The sequence below is a fragment of the Loxodonta africana genome, unplaced genomic scaffold (assembly GCF_030014295.1).
Source record: "Loxodonta africana isolate mLoxAfr1 unplaced genomic scaffold, mLoxAfr1.hap2 scaffold_40, whole genome shotgun sequence".
Lineage (NCBI taxonomy): Eukaryota > Metazoa > Chordata > Mammalia > Proboscidea > Elephantidae > Loxodonta > Loxodonta africana.
Window position 1 is genome coordinate 2,552,829 of NW_026975113.1, and position 17,216 is coordinate 2,570,044.

The 17,216-nt window shown below is 42.0% G+C and overlaps 1 long non-coding RNA gene across 1 annotated transcript; it reads right to left on the reverse strand.

Moving 5' to 3' along the window:
* Positions 1 to 373: 373 nt before the first annotated feature.
* On the reverse strand, positions 374 to 11,532 carry LOC135229564 (uncharacterized). Its single transcript, XR_010320254.1, has 3 exons — positions 11,185 to 11,532; positions 10,829 to 10,930; positions 374 to 4,114 (listed from the first exon to the last, which is right to left on the reverse strand). It is a non-coding gene; the product is annotated as an uncharacterized LOC135229564 (long non-coding RNA).
* Between the last annotated feature and the right edge of the window lie 5,684 nt (positions 11,533 to 17,216).

A 17,216-nucleotide genomic window follows, 5' to 3' on the forward strand; every position in this document is an offset into this window, starting at 1 on the left:
CTGCATGCGCGTCACTTCTCCAAAGACAAGGCCGAAATCCGGGCGTCCAGGGCCCCAGCAGTCCAGAGTCTGCGGATGGCGGCATACTCTGCAGATGGTGCCACCTATTTGCCAAGTACAGGACGGAGGCCTGTGCCCTAGACTGGCTCCGCTAGGGCTCCACGACCTCAGCTATTTTTCGAGACCTTTGACCCGTGCCCTCGTGAGTGTGTAATCTCTAGTTACACTTCTCCTCCGACCACTCTCAATCCGCCACCTGCGGATACCTGAGCGTGGAAATCTACATCTATCACTAGCTGCAGTGTCACAGGTCACTAGGTGTTTAGGCTCAGGCTGACCTTGGCTGTCTTCTGCCCAGGCAAGGAGCGAAATCCTTCAAAGGAAATGAGGACACGTGGTCACTGGCCGACATCCTTTAACCAACACTGAGTCCCTGGTCAGCATCCTGGTGTCCTGGCAAGAAGAGCCAGGCACCTCCAGGAGCATCTGGAGGAGGAGACAAGGGCTGAAGAGAGTGCCACACCTACTGGTGCTGCTACACATGTGGGAGACCGGGCTGCAGAGGGTGCAGGCATGGCCTGAAGGTCAAAGGAGAAGCATCTGAAGACGTGCTAGGCCTCTTAGGCTGAGAGAAGGAGGATGTCTGGACTGAAAATATGCACCCTTCAGGGAAGAATTTCATTCAGGCTTCTTAAACCCACCTCTCCTGGAAGATCCATCCTTTTAGCCTTGTGCCCCTTCCACGCTCCCTCTATTACATGGAGAGATCCAGCCCTAGAGCACCAAGGTGGAAGAAGGCCCAGGATAGCTGTCCGAAGACATGGGGTCCACTCAAAAGCTCCCCCTGCCAAGGAGAGAAGAGGACAAGACTCATCTGCAGATGAGGTCTCAGGGCCCTGAGAACGAACATAATGTTTGTAAGGAAAGAGAAAAGGGATTTCAGTGGGACATGGAAGTCTGAGAAAGAGCCTCTGGACAGATAGCTCTAAGGGAGGTGTGATTGTGAAGGTGGGCTGGTCACTGAGTTCTTTGTAGTACAAGGTACCAGACAGAAGCCAGACTCTGGGGGGAACCTGCCTGCCAGTGAGCAGTGGGCATAAAACCCTAAACCAATGAGAATCGAATCCCTTCCCAGCAGCTTCTGCACAGATCAGTGATGTTTGCTTGGTCTTTGTCTTCTCTGTGGTCTAACCTGATCTGTTCTGAGATCAGAGAGTTGGAATGGAAAAGCCTGACTGAGATGAAACGAGCAAAGAGAAGACAAGGCCTCCTAAATCTGGTGAAGACAGAACACAGATAATCAAAGGTGAGGATGGGAAGAAACAGATTGAGTTCCAAGTCCAATCCACAGTATCCCAGGGCCTGGGAATCCCTGGAAGTGCCAGAGGTGTGTACTCCCTGGGAGATGTGACCCCAAGTGTCAGAGGAAGCCCTGTGGAGCAAGGAAGGGAGGGCAGGGCCTCTAGGATGGGCACTTCCATACAGGCTGCCCATGTGAATTTCTCAGAGTGACCGTGACAGATCCTGAGAGGGACAGTTTGAGGCAAAGGAAAGTAAGTTTTCTGAAGAAGGCTGAATTCCGCCTTCTCCTGACAATGAAACAGAAATCCCGTCCTGCTCAGAGGTACTGAGTAGGAGGGATTGTGAATTCCCATCCTGCACAGAGGTTGGCTGGGAAGTTCAACTGTCTAAAGACAATGTGGCCAAAGTCTTCTTTATCTTTCAAAGATATATCTTTAACTTCTTGCAAATTCAATCCTGGATAAAAGCCTAGAATATACAAGCGTGGGTTTTTCAGGAGAGCAACAAGGGGAGAAGGTGATAGTGGCATATCAGAGAAGGAGAACAATAGTCTAATGGTCCCCGTGTTACTTAATGAATCACACATGGTGTCCAGCATTCTTCCTTATCTGTAGACATGTAAATGCAGTAGATGTTTGAGCAATAACTGAATTAATCCTCACAGAATTCTTTTTGGCCATTTCCAGGCATAGAGACCAGAAGAAGTCATTAGTTACAAGAGCAAGCAATAATTCGCTGGTCTGAATTTTGTTCAATTTCTGTGTTTGCCCTTCACAGATGGATAAAAGTCTCTGAATCTGGCATTGAAGACAGTGTTTTCTCTATTGTTATGGATTGAATAGTGTCCCCCAAAATATGTGTCAACCTGGCCAGACCCTGATTCCCAGTATTGTGTGGTTGTCCTGCATTTTGTGATCTGATGTGATTACTTATGTGTTGTAAATTCCAACCTCTGTGATGTTAATGAGGCAGGATTAGAGGCAGTTAGGTTAATGAGGGAGGACACAATCTACAGGATTAGGGTGAGTCTTGAGTCAGTCTCTTTTGACATACAAAGAGAAAAGTGAGCAGAAATGAGAGGGACCTCATACCACCAAGGAAGAAGTGCCTGGAGTGGAGCACGTCTTTTTGACCCAGTGTCCACACGCTGAGAATTTCCTAGGCCAGGGGAAGATAGATGACAAGGGCCTTCCCCCAGAGCCACAAACAGAGAAAGCTTTCTCCTAGAGCTGGTGCCCTGACTTCAAACTTCTTGCTTCTTAAACTGTGAGAGAATAAGCTTCTGTTTGTTAAAGCCATCCACTTGTGGTATCTCTGCTATAGCCACACTAGATAACTAAAAAACACATATATAAAATAGTCAAAACAGAAAAAAAGTTTCAAATACACACACATACACGTATGATGTTATTAACTTTAAAAGGTTTTACATTCTTATAACACATTTAACAATAGAGATTTGTATACAGAAGTTATAATAAGAGCCAGCCCCACATAAGTATATTGTACCAGCTCCCCTGAAGTGTCCAGTGTCCAAAGATACACATGTACCCTTTTACACACTGCTTTTTGCCGGGACACACGTAAGGACATTCATTTGTTTGTTTTTATGGAAATTAGGTCACACTCTACCCATGTTTTTCTCTGAATCACTCTTCACTTGACAATTTTTCATGGTTCCTCTAAATCAGCAGACATGGAAGAAGCACTCTTTTTGGTTCTTCTCATTTTTAACTCCCACCACTCTTCTGTCAGTTTGTTGTAGTGTGGTGGCTTGCATGTTGCTGTGATGTTAGAAGCTATGCCACCGGTATTTCAAATACCACCAGGTTCACCCATGGTAGACAGCTTTGAGTGGAGCTCTGGATTTAGACAGACTAGGAAAAAGGACCTAGTGATCTATTTCTAAAAAAAACTGGCCAGTGAAATCTTACAAATAGCACTGGAACACTGTCTGATTGAATGACAGAGGATAACCCCTTAGGTTGGAAGGCACTCAAAATACGAGTGGGGAAGAGCTACCTCCTCAAAGTAGATCCCACTTTAATGACATTTCCTGATGGGGCATAACTCATAATGAGAAGAAACTGATGCAAATATCCTTTAATAATCAGAATGTGGAATGAAGGAAGTATGAATCTAGGGAAATTGGAAGTCATCAAAAATGAAATGGAATGCATAAAGGTCAGTAATCCAAGGCATTAGTGAGCTGAAATAGCTTGGTTTTGGACATTTTAAACTAGACAATGATATGTTCTACTATGCCAGGATTGAGATACTAAAGAGAACGGCATCATATTCATCGATAAAAAGAACATATCAAGATCTTTTCTGAAGTACAACACTACAAGCAATAGGATAATATCCACAGGCCTACCAGGACGACCAGTTAATAAGACTATTATTCAAATTTACACACAAATCATGAATGTGAAAGATGAACAAGTTGAAGGTTTTTACCAAGTTATACAGTTTGAAACTGATCAAACGTGATGCATTGATCAATCATTTAGAATGCGAAGTTGAAAACAAAGCAGACAAATCAGCAGTTGGAAAATAAGGTATTGATGATAGAAATGACAATGAAGCTTACATGATAGAATTTGGCAAGACCAGTGACTTATTCATTGCACATACCTTTCATCAGGAACATAAACGGTGACTATACTTATGAACCATTCCAGGCAGAATAGACAGGAATCAAATTTGTGGAAGGTGATGATGGAGAAGGTCAATATCATGAGTCAGAATCAGGCCAGGGGCTGACTGCAGAACAGACGATCAGTTGCTCATATTCACGTTCAAGTTGAAGCTGAAGAAAATTAAAACAAGTCCATGAGTCAAAGTATGCCCTTGAGTATATCAAACCTGAATTTAGAGACCATCTCAAGAATAGATTTGATGCACTGCACACTAATGATCGAAGACCAGATTAGTTGTGGGATGATAGCAAGGACATCATATATGAAAAAAACAAAAAGTCATTAGAAAGACAGGAAAGAAAGCAAACACCAAAGAGGATGTCACAAGAGACTCTGAATCTTGCTCTTGAATGTACAGTAGCTAAAGAGAATGGAAGGAAAAATAAAGTAAAAGAGCTCAATAGAATACCTGAAAGGGAAGCTGGAGAAGACAAAGTATGATAATATAATGTGAACAGATCTGGAGTTAGAAAACCAAAAGGGAAGAAAACACCTGGCATTTCTCAAGCTGAAAGAACTGAAGGAAATATTCAAGCCTCTAGGTGCAATACTGAACGATTCTATGGGCAAAATATCGAACAACACAGGAAACATCAAAAGAAGACGGAAGGAATACACAGACTCAATACACCAAAAAGAATTGGTCAACGTTCAACCATATCAGGAGGTAGCATAGGATCAAGAGCTGATGGTACTGAAGGAAGAACTCCAAGCTGCACTGAAGGCATTGGCAAAAAACACGGCTCCAGGAATTGATGGTGTACCAAATGAGATGTTTCAACACACGGACGCAGTGCTGAAGGCGCTCACTTGTCTATTCCAATATATTTGGAAGACAGCTACCTGACCAAATGACTGAAAGAGATCTATATGTGTGCCCATTCAAAGAGAGGTGGTCCAACGCAATACGGAAATTATCAAGCAATGTCATTAACATCAGACGCAAGAAAAATTTTGCTGAATATAATTTAAAAACAGTTGCAGCAGTGCACAGACAGGGAACTACCAAAAATTCAAGCTAGATTCAGAGGAAGACATGGAACATGGGATATTATTTCTGATGTCTGATGGATCTTGGCTGAAAGTAGAGAATATCAGTAAGATGTTTACCTATTTCTGTTTCCTATACAAGCACACTCAACTGTGCGGCTCATGACAAATTATGGATAGCTTAGCAAAGAATGGGAATCCCAGAACACTTAACTGTATTCATGCGGAATATGTACATAGACCAAGAGGCAGTCATTTGAGTAGGGCAAGGGGATACCGTGTGGTTTAAAATCAGAAAGTTATGTGTCATGGTGGTATCCTTTCACCATACTTACTCAATCTGTATGCTGAGCAAATAACCTGAGAAGCTGGTTTGTAAGAAGAACATGGCATTAGTTTTGGAGAAAGATTCACTAACAACCTATGATATGCAGCTGATACGACCTTGCTTGCTGAAAGTAAAGAGGACTTGAAGCAGTTACTGATGAACAGCAACCACTACAGCCTTCAGTATGGATTACACCTCAACATAAAGAAAACAAAAATTCTCACAACTGGACCAGTAAGCAACACCATGATAAACAGAGAAAATACTGAAGTCATCAAGCATTTCATTTAACTTGAATCCATAATCAATGCCCACAGAAGCAGCAGTCAAGAATTCAAACAATGTATTGCATTGGGCAAATCTATTGCAAAAGACCTCCTTAAAGTGTTGAGAAAGAAAGATGTCACTTTGAGGACTAAGGTGTGCCTGAGCAAAGCCATGATATTTTCTATCACCTCACATGCTTGAGCAAGTTAGACAATGAATACGGAAAACTAAAGAACTGATTCATTTAAAATATGGTGTTGGCAAAGAATACTGAATATACCATGGACTGCCAGAAGAATAAACAAATCCATCTTGGAAGAAGTACACCAAGAATGCACCTTAGAAGCAAGGATGGCGAGACTTCGTCTCACGTGCCTTGGACATATTTTCAGGAGGGACCTGTCCCAGGAGAGGCTCATCATGCTTGGAGAAGCTGAGGGTCAGAAAAAAAGAGGAAGGTGCTCAACAACATGAACTGACACAATGCCTGCAAGAATGGGCTCAAACATAGCAATGATTGTGAGGATGGTTCAGGATCAGGCGGTGTTTCATTCTGTTTTACACAGGATCGATGGCATCTAACAGCCACAACTAACATATGTATGCGTATATATATGTATGTGTGTGTGTGTGTGTGTGTGTATGTATATATATATATATACCCATTGCCGTCGAGTCGGTTCCAACTCATAGTGACCCTACAGGACAGAGTAGAACTGCCCCACAGAGTTCCCAAGGAGCGCCTGGTGGATTCGAACTGCTAACCTTTTGGTTAGCAGCTATAGCTATTAACCATTATGCGACTAGGGTTTCCATACACACACACACACAGAAACACACATATATATACACACACACTCATATATATGTGTGTGTGTGTATATATATATATATATATGTTCTCTTCACTAGTTTTGCACCTCTAGAGATCCCAGGCTAAGACATTTGGTACCTACACTGGTTCTAGAGGAACCAAATCTTAAGGATGAGTTTTCTGAATTGATTCTCAAGTCTGGCTAATCTTAAAGGCACTGATAACTGTCTCCAGGAGTAAACAGGCTATTGTTAATCCATGGTGGAGGTGACAATAGAAATACGCAAAATACTACTACCACTGGATCAAATATTTGTGAGAGACAAGGCTCTGTCTGATTATATATTTGATACTTTTCTATAATTTTGTCAGCATAAGAATAATAAGGAAGCTGCTTGTTTGGTCCTGCTTTTGCTAGCCACACTGGTGAATGAAAGAAATGGACTCAAAGCTCAAGCACCACATACAAGATCTGAAAGCTGCCACTTGTGCCCAGAAAGAAAACCATATTTCTTATAGTAACAAGGCTAATGCTGCCAAAAATAAACTCAGATTCTTATCATTAGAGTGACTGAATTAAAGCGCCAGTTGAATATCCAACCTCAAATGGTGTCTGAAGTTAGAGTGAGGGCATTGATTGGGAAGAAATGGGATCCTGAAACTTGGGATGAGGACATATGGGCAGACAGTCAGAAAGCGGGGGACAATGAACCTCCAATTTCTGTTGAATCGCTCTTCCTAACAGAACCAGATCTTTTACTACCATCTGAAGAGATTCTCTAATTTTGCCTGCTAAGGCACCCTTCCCAGTAAAACAATTATCCCTTCCACCTCCATCTGATGAGATTACCCCAGCTGTGCCTGAAGTGTCTTGTTTGAGTTGTCTCCTGGGGTGGTGTCTGGGGCATTGCCTGGGGCATCACCTTAGGCAGATGCCTTATAAGACACGGCTGAACATCCCACTGCCACTGCCCATTTTTGCTTCTAGACCTATACCTAGGCTTCAGTCCCAACAAGCCCCAAAAGGTGAACTATAAAGTGTGACCCAGGAGAAGGTATGCTAAACTCCAAAAGAACTGCTTGATTTTTGTAATATATACATACAGAAACCTGGTGAATATGTGTGGGAATGGCTATTCCGGGTGTGGGATAATGGTGCAAGCAACATAAAGGTGGATTAGTCTGAGTTTATTGATATAGGCCCAGGAAGCATGGATTCTTCATTCAGTGTTTCAGCTTGAGAGGTTAGAAAAGGATCTCATAGTTTATTTGGTTGGTTTACTGAAGCATGGATTAAGTGGTGGCCTACAATAAATCAAGTGGAAATGGCAGATCTGCCATTGTATAATGTAGGAGAAGGTAACCAAAGGCTGAGGGAAATTGGCAGGTTAGAATGGATTTATTAGGCTGGACCCACAGACCCACACACGGAGTGCCCAGGGGGCTTTCTTTTTACCATAGCGGTGAGGTACAAATTTGGGAAGCAAGCCCCAGCTTTACTGAAGACTTCTGTGGTTGCTATTTTATGTAAGTAAGAGTCCACAGTGAGAACTGCCCTAACTGAATTAAGACACCTAACTACAATGCAGTTGACTGGAGCCCATGGTGGTAGCAGCCAAGTGGTGGCACTCAATCAACAAAGACAAGGTGGGTGTGGTTACCATAACAGACAGTAGAGTCAAAGCAGTAATCAGAATAGTCTGCTCGCATGGATTTATGGCATTGGCTACTTAGTCATAGTGTCCCTGGGAGTGAAAGAACTGGGAAATGTACATCTCCTGGTACCTAGTGTCTTAGACATCTAGTGCTCCTGTAACAGAAATACCACAAACGGATGACTTTAACAAAAAAAATTATTCCCTCACAGTCCAGGAGGCTCTATAAGTCCAAATTCAGGGTGCCAATTCCAGGGGAAGGCTTTTTTTCTCTGTCACTCTTAGGAGAAGGTCTTTGTCACCAATCTTCCCCTGGACAAGAAGGTTCTCAGCACAGGGATCCTAGGTCCAAAGGATGCACTGCTCCTGACACTTCTTTCTTGGTGGTACTGAGGTCCCCCTGTCTCTCTGCTCTTTTCTCTTTTATATCTCAAAAGAGATTGACTTAAAACACAACTTAATCTTGTAGATTGAGCCCTGCCTCCTTAACATAACTGCTTCAAATCCTCGCTCATTAACATCATAGAGGTAGGATTTACAATACATTGGAAAATCACACCAGCTGACAAAATGGTGGATAATCGCACAATAGTGGGAAGCATAGCCTAGTCAAGCTGATATATACATTTTGGGAAGACAGAATTTAATCCGTAACACCTAGTATGCAGCTATCGACCTGTTAATGCCTTTTTCTCCATACCTGTTTCGAAGTATCACCAGAAACAGTGTGCCTTCTCTCTGACCTAAGTATATAAGGACCAAATAATATAGAGGAATCTCTGTTACATTTTCTCCATCTTACCGTTATTTGGCCTCATAGGCAGACCCAGTCACTTAATTGCACGGCAGAATGAAGAGATTAAAGCCCCTACATTCTTGCCAGTGGACCAGGAAGGTAGCTGCTCAGACATCAGAGAGCCTCAGAGAGACAGAGAACAGGCGGCTCAAAAGAGGGATACCATAAAGTTGTTTTTCATACCCCCCCACCTCCCATAGTTGCATATGCTTTGCTCTGACCCTAAGAAGTAGATCAATCCTTTGAGAACTGCATTATGGGTTAGAACACCAACAAGGTCCCAGACTGAGTGACACTCCCATAGATTACATCCAAATATCACCGCAAAGTCTTCAAAATCTGAACCGACATCTGAGCCACAGCATACAGAAGGTGGGAAAGAACCTGCAGCCTGAACGTAACTGGGTCAAGTGATTCCTAAAACAAACAACATCAACATTTTCTGTAAGTCTTGGAATCATAGACAAAAACTTTAAAAAGCTACTTTAACCACGCTCAAAGAAATAACAGGCACACCTTAGAAAAATAGAAAAATACATAGAAACCATTCACAAATGAAAATTTTAGACAGGAAAAATAGAAAAATAGAGATAAATAATTCACTTGATCAGCTCTACAGCGGAATGCTGTTGACAGACAAAAGGATCAATGAGATGAAAATAGTTCAACTGAAAATATCCAATCTGAAAAAAAAATGAACAGAGCCTCAAAAAAATCCAAAAATATCTAACATTTATTTATTGGAATTCCATAAGGTGTAGAGAAAATATGTGGTGTAGAAAAAAGTATCTGAAGAAATACTGGCTCAACACTTTCCCAATTTGTTGAAAGACATAAACTTACAGATTCAAGAAGCTCTGCAAACTCCAACAAGTTAAACTCACATAATTTTACGCCCAAATGCCTCACTGTCAATTGTGGAATAACAAGGACCAAGAAAGTATCTTCAAAGAAGCTAGAGAGAAAACAACTCATCTCACACAGGAAAAACAATTGGAATGACTCCGTATTCATCATCAGAAGCCATGGAGGCCAAAAGGCTGTGAAAACAACATTTTTTCAACACTAAAAGAAAAGAAACATTAACCCAGTGTTCTATAGGCTGTTATTTCCTTCATGAGTAAAGGAAAAATATTGACATTCTCAGGTGAAGGACGCTTAAGAGAATTCATCGCCACCAGACTTGTTCTAAATGAAACACTAAAGGAAGTTCTTCAGGTGGTAGACTTGGAATTTCAGGAATTATGGAAAGCAACAAAGTCGAAAGTACCTTCTGAAGTTCGCCCTTCAGCCAAAGATTAGACAGGTCTATAAAACAAACAGTAACACACGTGAAGAAAGTGTTTCTTAGTTCAATCGTGTGTATGAGACCAAAAGTGCAAAACCTGCCCAAAAGCACAGAAAAGAGGGCAGGATGGAACAGGAATCATGGCAGATGGAAACGGGGAACTGGAGCATAGAAGAGAATACTGACACATCATGAATATTGCCACCAATGTCACAAAACAATTGTGTATAAATGGCTGAACAAGAAAGTAATTTGCTCTGTAAAGTTTCAAGTAAAACACAATAAAAAATTTTTAAAAAGTGGTAGGTATCTGGGTAAACATATTATGCCAACCCTGCTGTCACTGCACAACACGGCGCAGGACTCCCCTCTTTGGAAAGACTTTCTAGCCTATTGGAAACACTTTGGAATATACTCTTGGTGGCAAATTAGTATTAGAGAATGGGATTAATTTTGAAAATATGAGATGTCTGTACTCATGTCTGGTGAATAAACTGGATAATAACATTTTCAGAGCGAAATGAGATGTTCTAACAGAAAAATAGGCCTGAATTCCCACGTGGGCCATGAGCCTACTACTCTGAAGGCCTTTCCCAGAGAGGCATTTCAGGCACTTCTAGAGCAGCAGGAGCACTGGGGAATGCATGTATCAACCTCCCCCAGGGCCTTCTCTGAGGGGTAAGTACCTGCTTTAGTACTGAGTTTAGTGGTTCATAAATAGTCATTCTGCATAAGGTCTTCGGGTTCAAGTCTGTAATCCAGCTGGGATTTCTGTGTGTGTTGCATCTCTGCATCAAAAGAACATACGTCTAGAAGCAGAATGCCAGGAGAGAGGCGGTTGGGCAGTTGGGGGCGGAGGGTGCTGCGCAGACAGGGGTGCCCAAGGGAGGCACAATATAGTCATTCTGCAGGAGGTCTAGTCATTCTGCATAAGAATTAGAATGCTTCTGTCAATGCATAATAGTTTACATGCAGGACATAAACAAAGTGACTGAAGGACAAAGTCGAATAGTAAACCAAGCCACTCCCCGTCAGTCCTTACCTGAGAGGGTCTTCACAAGGACTTCCGGGGATGGAGAAGGACACAGTAAACGCTGATTTATTTTACCTCTTCCTTCCTCAAGAAACAGGAACTGGTGTTAAGATGTCAGATGTCAAGCCCCAAACTCCTCTTCTGGTCTGTATTTAAGCTGTATAATAAAACTGGGAATCAGGCAATCAGCCGTGAGCAGACAGACCCAGGAGTATTCCCAGTGCCCCACATCTTTGAGCTCCAGTGAGATTCTGTTCTTAGTTATTACGTTAGCAGAGGAGCTGAAAGACTGAAATTCTGTGTTTTAAGGCAACTTGGGCTTCAAACAGTCACTTATTGCTAAAGTCGTATTTCTCTATGTTAGTTTATGATCCTTAACTCAAATCCTGAGTTTGGAGCTCATTTTGATAACTCCTCATTAGTCTGCATAGACTAGAGTCTGCTCACAGTCAGTGATGAGAATGGAGGAAACAAAGTCCCTAGCCCAGAGTAGGGACTGCTCCCCATATTTGGGGCAATGCCCCTGGGAAGCATTGGCGAGGTGCACTTTGGCCTCTGTGGCTTTGCCTTCTGCTCCTGGAATTGCACCCTGGGGGCCTCCATATGCAGACCCAGAGTCCCTGGGTGACCACAACTCCCGCCCTTCTGGGTCATCCTCCGGACACACATTGTGATATGCTTCCTGCCCTCCTTTCCAGCATAAGCTCTGCGATCACAAGTGGCAGAACCAGTTCTCAGGTCCAGACCCTAGACCTTGCCCTCCTTGGCCTTAGGCTTCCCCTAGTCCTGGTGGAACTTGCAAGCACCCGGCTGGGCGGGCTTGGGCCTGTCTCAAAAGGCTCATGGCGCACGCAGGTTCCACCTCCTTGGAGTCTGCGGGCTTGCGGTGGGCAGCCCGGCATCTCGTGCCTCCCTCGGGCGCCCCCTCTGAGCAGCAGCTCCCCTCCCCCTACCCCGCCAACCACCCAACAGTCTCACTGCCTGCTTTCTACTTCTAGAAGCACGTTCTTTTGATGCACACATGCAGCACAAACAGAAGCCCAGCTGGATTACAGACTTGAACCTGAAACGCACAACTTTAAAACTACTAGATTGGGGGAGGGGGTGTATTGGCAGTGAAAAAAGGAAAAAAAAAAATAAGAAAAAGAACAATTACAAAAAAAGTATTAGAAGACTGTATCCTCACAATATGGACTCAAGAAGGCTGCGGATACACAACTGCGTAGATAGCATACTGTTGTCTCTTTCTTTGCAAATAAGTCTTAAATGAGGGAATTTGGTACCGGGAAGAGTTGCAGAGCCTGACTTTGGGGAAATCTGGGATTGATGAATTGGCTTGCATGAGGCTATAAGCCCTGACAATCAATATTTAAAGATGAGATTCGAGCACCCTAGAACATGCATCAGAATTTTTTCTAAGTAAATTAGCACCAGAAGATGCCTTTAACCACTAAATAAAGTGGGTCAGTAGTTCAACATCTCCCTACAAAGAAAACGGCAGACCTAGATCGTTTCCAGTCAGGTTCCAGCAAACATGCAAGAAACAGTCATTTTAATCTTGTACGTAGTCAACAGAGATTAGAAAATCATGAGATATTCCCCTAACTTGATCCTTAAGGCTAGTTTAAAATTGATAACAAACTAGAGAAGGATAGTAGAAGAAGAGTTACAGGACAAGCACACTCAGTAACTGAGATGCAAAACCCTACGTAAGACGCCAAGCAAAGGAAATCCAGCAAAGTATAAACCACGTAACATGCCATGATCAAGGCGGTTGATTGTAGGCATACAAATTTGAGTGAACATTAAAGATTTAGTAATTTCATTCACCACATGCATAGGTGAAAGAAGAGAAGACATATCCTCACCTCAAGAGATGGGGGCAAAGCAGGTTGATAAAATCCAATCACACGGAGAGATAAGGGCTAGGAGCAAACATGGAACAGAAAAGGAGTTCCCGAACGTGGAAAACTACAACTAGCATGATAGTTCATGGTGACGTGTGGGACATTCTCTTTAAAATTAATAAACAATAAAATAAGGGTGCTTCTATCATTACTTTTATTAAACATTTAACACTGGAAGTGTAAGCTAGTACAAAAAAAGAAAAAGTATAAATGCTATTCATAGATTATAAGACTGTCTCCATTGAAAACTGTAGAAAATACTGGAATTAATAATAATCATAAATATAAAATAAATTGAAATTTCAATGCATCACCATCGAGCTGACTCTGTCATAACTCTTAGGTGAAAGCAAAGGACACTGATAGGGAAAGAGCAGGTTCGGGTGGGCTAGACCAAGGAGGGAAGAAAATTATTCTGCACTGGGCTGAACTTATAAGCACGGTTATGTGTGTTAGTTACCTAGTCCCTCCATAACAAAAAATATCACAACTAGATGGCTTTAAAGAACAGAAATTTACTTTCTCACGGTTTAGCAGGTAGTCGTTCGAATTCAGGGCATGGCTGTAGTGGGAGGTCCTTCCTTGTCTACCTCAGCTTCTAGTAGATGCCAGCAATCATTTGTGTTCCTGGCCTTCTAGAAGCATCTGTCTTCTTTGTCTGTCTTCCTTTTCACCTGTTTGTGTCTGTGTGTGTTCTGCTCCTTTTATAACTAAGAAGAGTTAGGCTTAGGACCCACCCTACATTGGTATGACCTCATTCACATAATAAAAGCAGGCCCCCTCTTTCCTAACAAGGTCAGATTTACAGGTACCGGGGTTAGGATTTCCACATACATTTTGGAGGGACACAATTCAATCCCTAACAGTCGACTTACCAGATACTCTGGATTGAGAGTACTCGCATGAACAGCTGAGAGTGGTTCCAATTCTTTGCTACATTCGTTGGCTGAAACTTGTCTCAATGGTCATCCATAGGAATGCTGGAGCAATTTATTGTGTAGGACCTAGCCAACCATTCCTAATCACGTCCATTGTGTGGAAAAACACACAATCCCATCACTGAAGCCTTGAGAAATTCATCGATAAGAATGGAATGGTGGTTGGAACCAAGAATTGTTTCATAGCCTAGATAACATGGTGTGGGTGTTAGATATTCACATGGAGATGTCAGGTAATAAAACTTCACCCCACATGGGGATGTCAAGAATAATACCAACAGCTAATGTTCATTGAGTACCTACACTGGTGCCAGGCACTCCTGTGCTTTCCCTTTCATGTTTGCTTTTCATGATGGCCATATGAGGAATGTATCATTATAATGCATAAAGAGGTCAATACAGAGAGTTAGGCTGACATTTCAATATATGAGTCTGGACCCAGGAGGAGTTTGAATGGATGGAGGTATAAACCTCACGTCCTTAGCTACAAATAGACAGCAGTAAACTCACTGAGGCATCCTACAGGGAGGGTGTCAATAGAGAGAGGAGCAGGCACCAAGCCCAAGGGTACTCTGGTATCTAGAAGCCTGCCAGGTGAACAGCAGCCAACAAGCCTCTCTGAAGTCCAGTGTGGTTCCTGGAGGGTTGTCTGTCCTTGCTCTCAGCTGCATTTCCCCAGTGCTCCTCCCACCTGCACTGGGTTGTCCCCTTCATGAGGACAGGGACAGTGTGTACCTTTCACCACTGTATCTGCATAACATAGACTATTTCTGGCCCATGGAATATACTGACTGAATGAAAAATAAACAAATGATAAGGACGTAAAATGCTTCGTAGTTGATACCTTGGGATACATTAAGGGGCTTCATGAGTAAGAGGGAGAAAAACTGATCAGGGCTGCTTCTGAGACCATCTCTTAGGCGTAAAGAGTGTTAAACAATAATTAAACAAAGAGATTTAATGGCAGAGATGTATGTTAAAAAGATGTAAGTATACATTGAAGATTACTAGAAACATGCACATTTATTATTGCAACTATAGTTCAAATTGTTAAAAAACATATACTACATGCACACAGAATATTATAAAGTAATTTAATGCCCTCATTAAAAAAAAACAAAAAAAATTTATCATGAGAAAAGACTAATGATGAATGAAAATATCAGGATATAATATCTGTGTTAATGTACATAAATGTGTGTGCTAATACACACATAAAACCAGTTGCCACTGAGTCAGTTCTGATTCATGATGACGCCAGTGTGCCAGAGTAGAACTGTACTCCATAGGGGTTTCAGTGGCTGGGTTTTCGGAAGTAGGCTGCCAGACCTCTCTTTCACAGCAATTCTGGGTGGACCTGAACTCCAACTTTCTGTCAGCAGCTCAAGATATTAACCATTTGCATCAACCAGAGACTCTAATACGCATACATGCCAATGTAAGTAAGATAACAGACATATCGGAACGTTAATAATTTATTCTATGCATTACGTATGTTTTCTTGTTATTTATTGCATATTTTCCCATTGCTTCCAAGTTTTTGAGGAATAGAATGTACTTCTGGAAAAATTCATGAGAGATTTTTAAGTAATGAAATAATTAACAGAAACAGAATGAGTAAATCTGTGGCAAGGCAGCCCATGAACCCAAGATTACAGTAACACTGGTATGAAAAGGAGAATTGTGGAGTCCTGAAGCTCAGTGGTCCCATGCATGCATCAGGAAAGAGGGAAGAGCAAATAAACGAGGAGAAAATACAGTGAGCCAGAGGAGTGGGAGCCCTCTGTTGTGGGCACAGTTTTCTCATGAAACTTTAGATGGACACAACGGGTGGGATTATCCACTTCCATCACAGAAACATTTTTATTACCCTTGATTTTAACGGAACTATGTTATAAAAACAAATGATAAAATAAAGTATAATAAAAGAATAAATCTCATAGTGGACTACTATCATTTTCCCCAGCCACTGAGGAGGGCAGGAGACACACACGGGAAAGAAGATGGAGCAGTGTGAAGAATCATGCTTAGTGAGGAGGGGAGTGTTTCTGAGACAGGCCTTACCTGCTACCACCTAGGGAAGTAGGCAGCCGTGCAGGACCAACTGGAAGAAATGGCACATTATTTCTGAGACCTACTCCAGCTCATAACAAATTATGGATAACATGGGGAAGAATGAGATTTCCAGGACACTTAATTGTTCTCATGAGAAACCTGTACATAGAAAAAGAGGCAGTCATCTAAACAGAACAAGGAATACTGCATGGTTTTAAGTCAAGAAAGGTGTGCATCTCCATTGTATCCTTTCACCATACCTATTCGACCTGTATGATGAGCAAATAATCCGAGAAGCTGGACTGTCTGAAGAAGAATAAGGCGTCAGGATTGGAGGAAGACTCATTAATAACCTGAGATATGCAGATGATACAATCTCGCTTGTTGAAAGTGAAGAGGCCTTAAAGCATTTACTGAAGAAAATCAAAGACTACAGACCAACAGCCTAACAACAGGACCAATAAGCAACATCATGACAACGGAGAAAATGTTGACATCACTAAGGGCTTCATTTTACTTGGATCCACAATAAACACCCACGGAAGCAGCAGTCAAGAAATCAAACGACACATTGCATTGGGCAAATCTGCTGCCAGAGACCTCTTTAAAGTGTTCAAATGCACAGATGTCACCTTGAAAACTAATGTGCGCCTGACTCAAGCCATGGTGTTTTCAGTCACCTCATACGCACACGAAAGGTGGGCAATGAATAAGGAAGACTAAAGAAAAATTGAAGGCACTGAATTACGGTATTTGCAAAGAATATTGAATATACCACGGACTGCCAAAAGAATGAACAAATCTGTCTTGAAAGAAGTACAGCCAGAATATTCCTTAGAAGCAAGAATGGCGAGGCTTCATCTCACATATTTTGGACATGTTGTCAGGAGAGATCGGTCCCTGGAGAAGAAAGTCATACTTGATAACAAGTGGCCACAACAACCGGCTCAAACATAACGACGACTGTGAAGGCGACAATAGGTAGTTTAACATACATTTTGACCCATACGAATTAAAATTTAAACAATTATTTCATGCCTTTTTGTAGCGGTTTCAGAATATACAATTAAAATAAATGTAAACAATTAATAGAAAAAATCTCTGAAAATAACATTTAATTTTTTAAAGTCACTGCTCCATA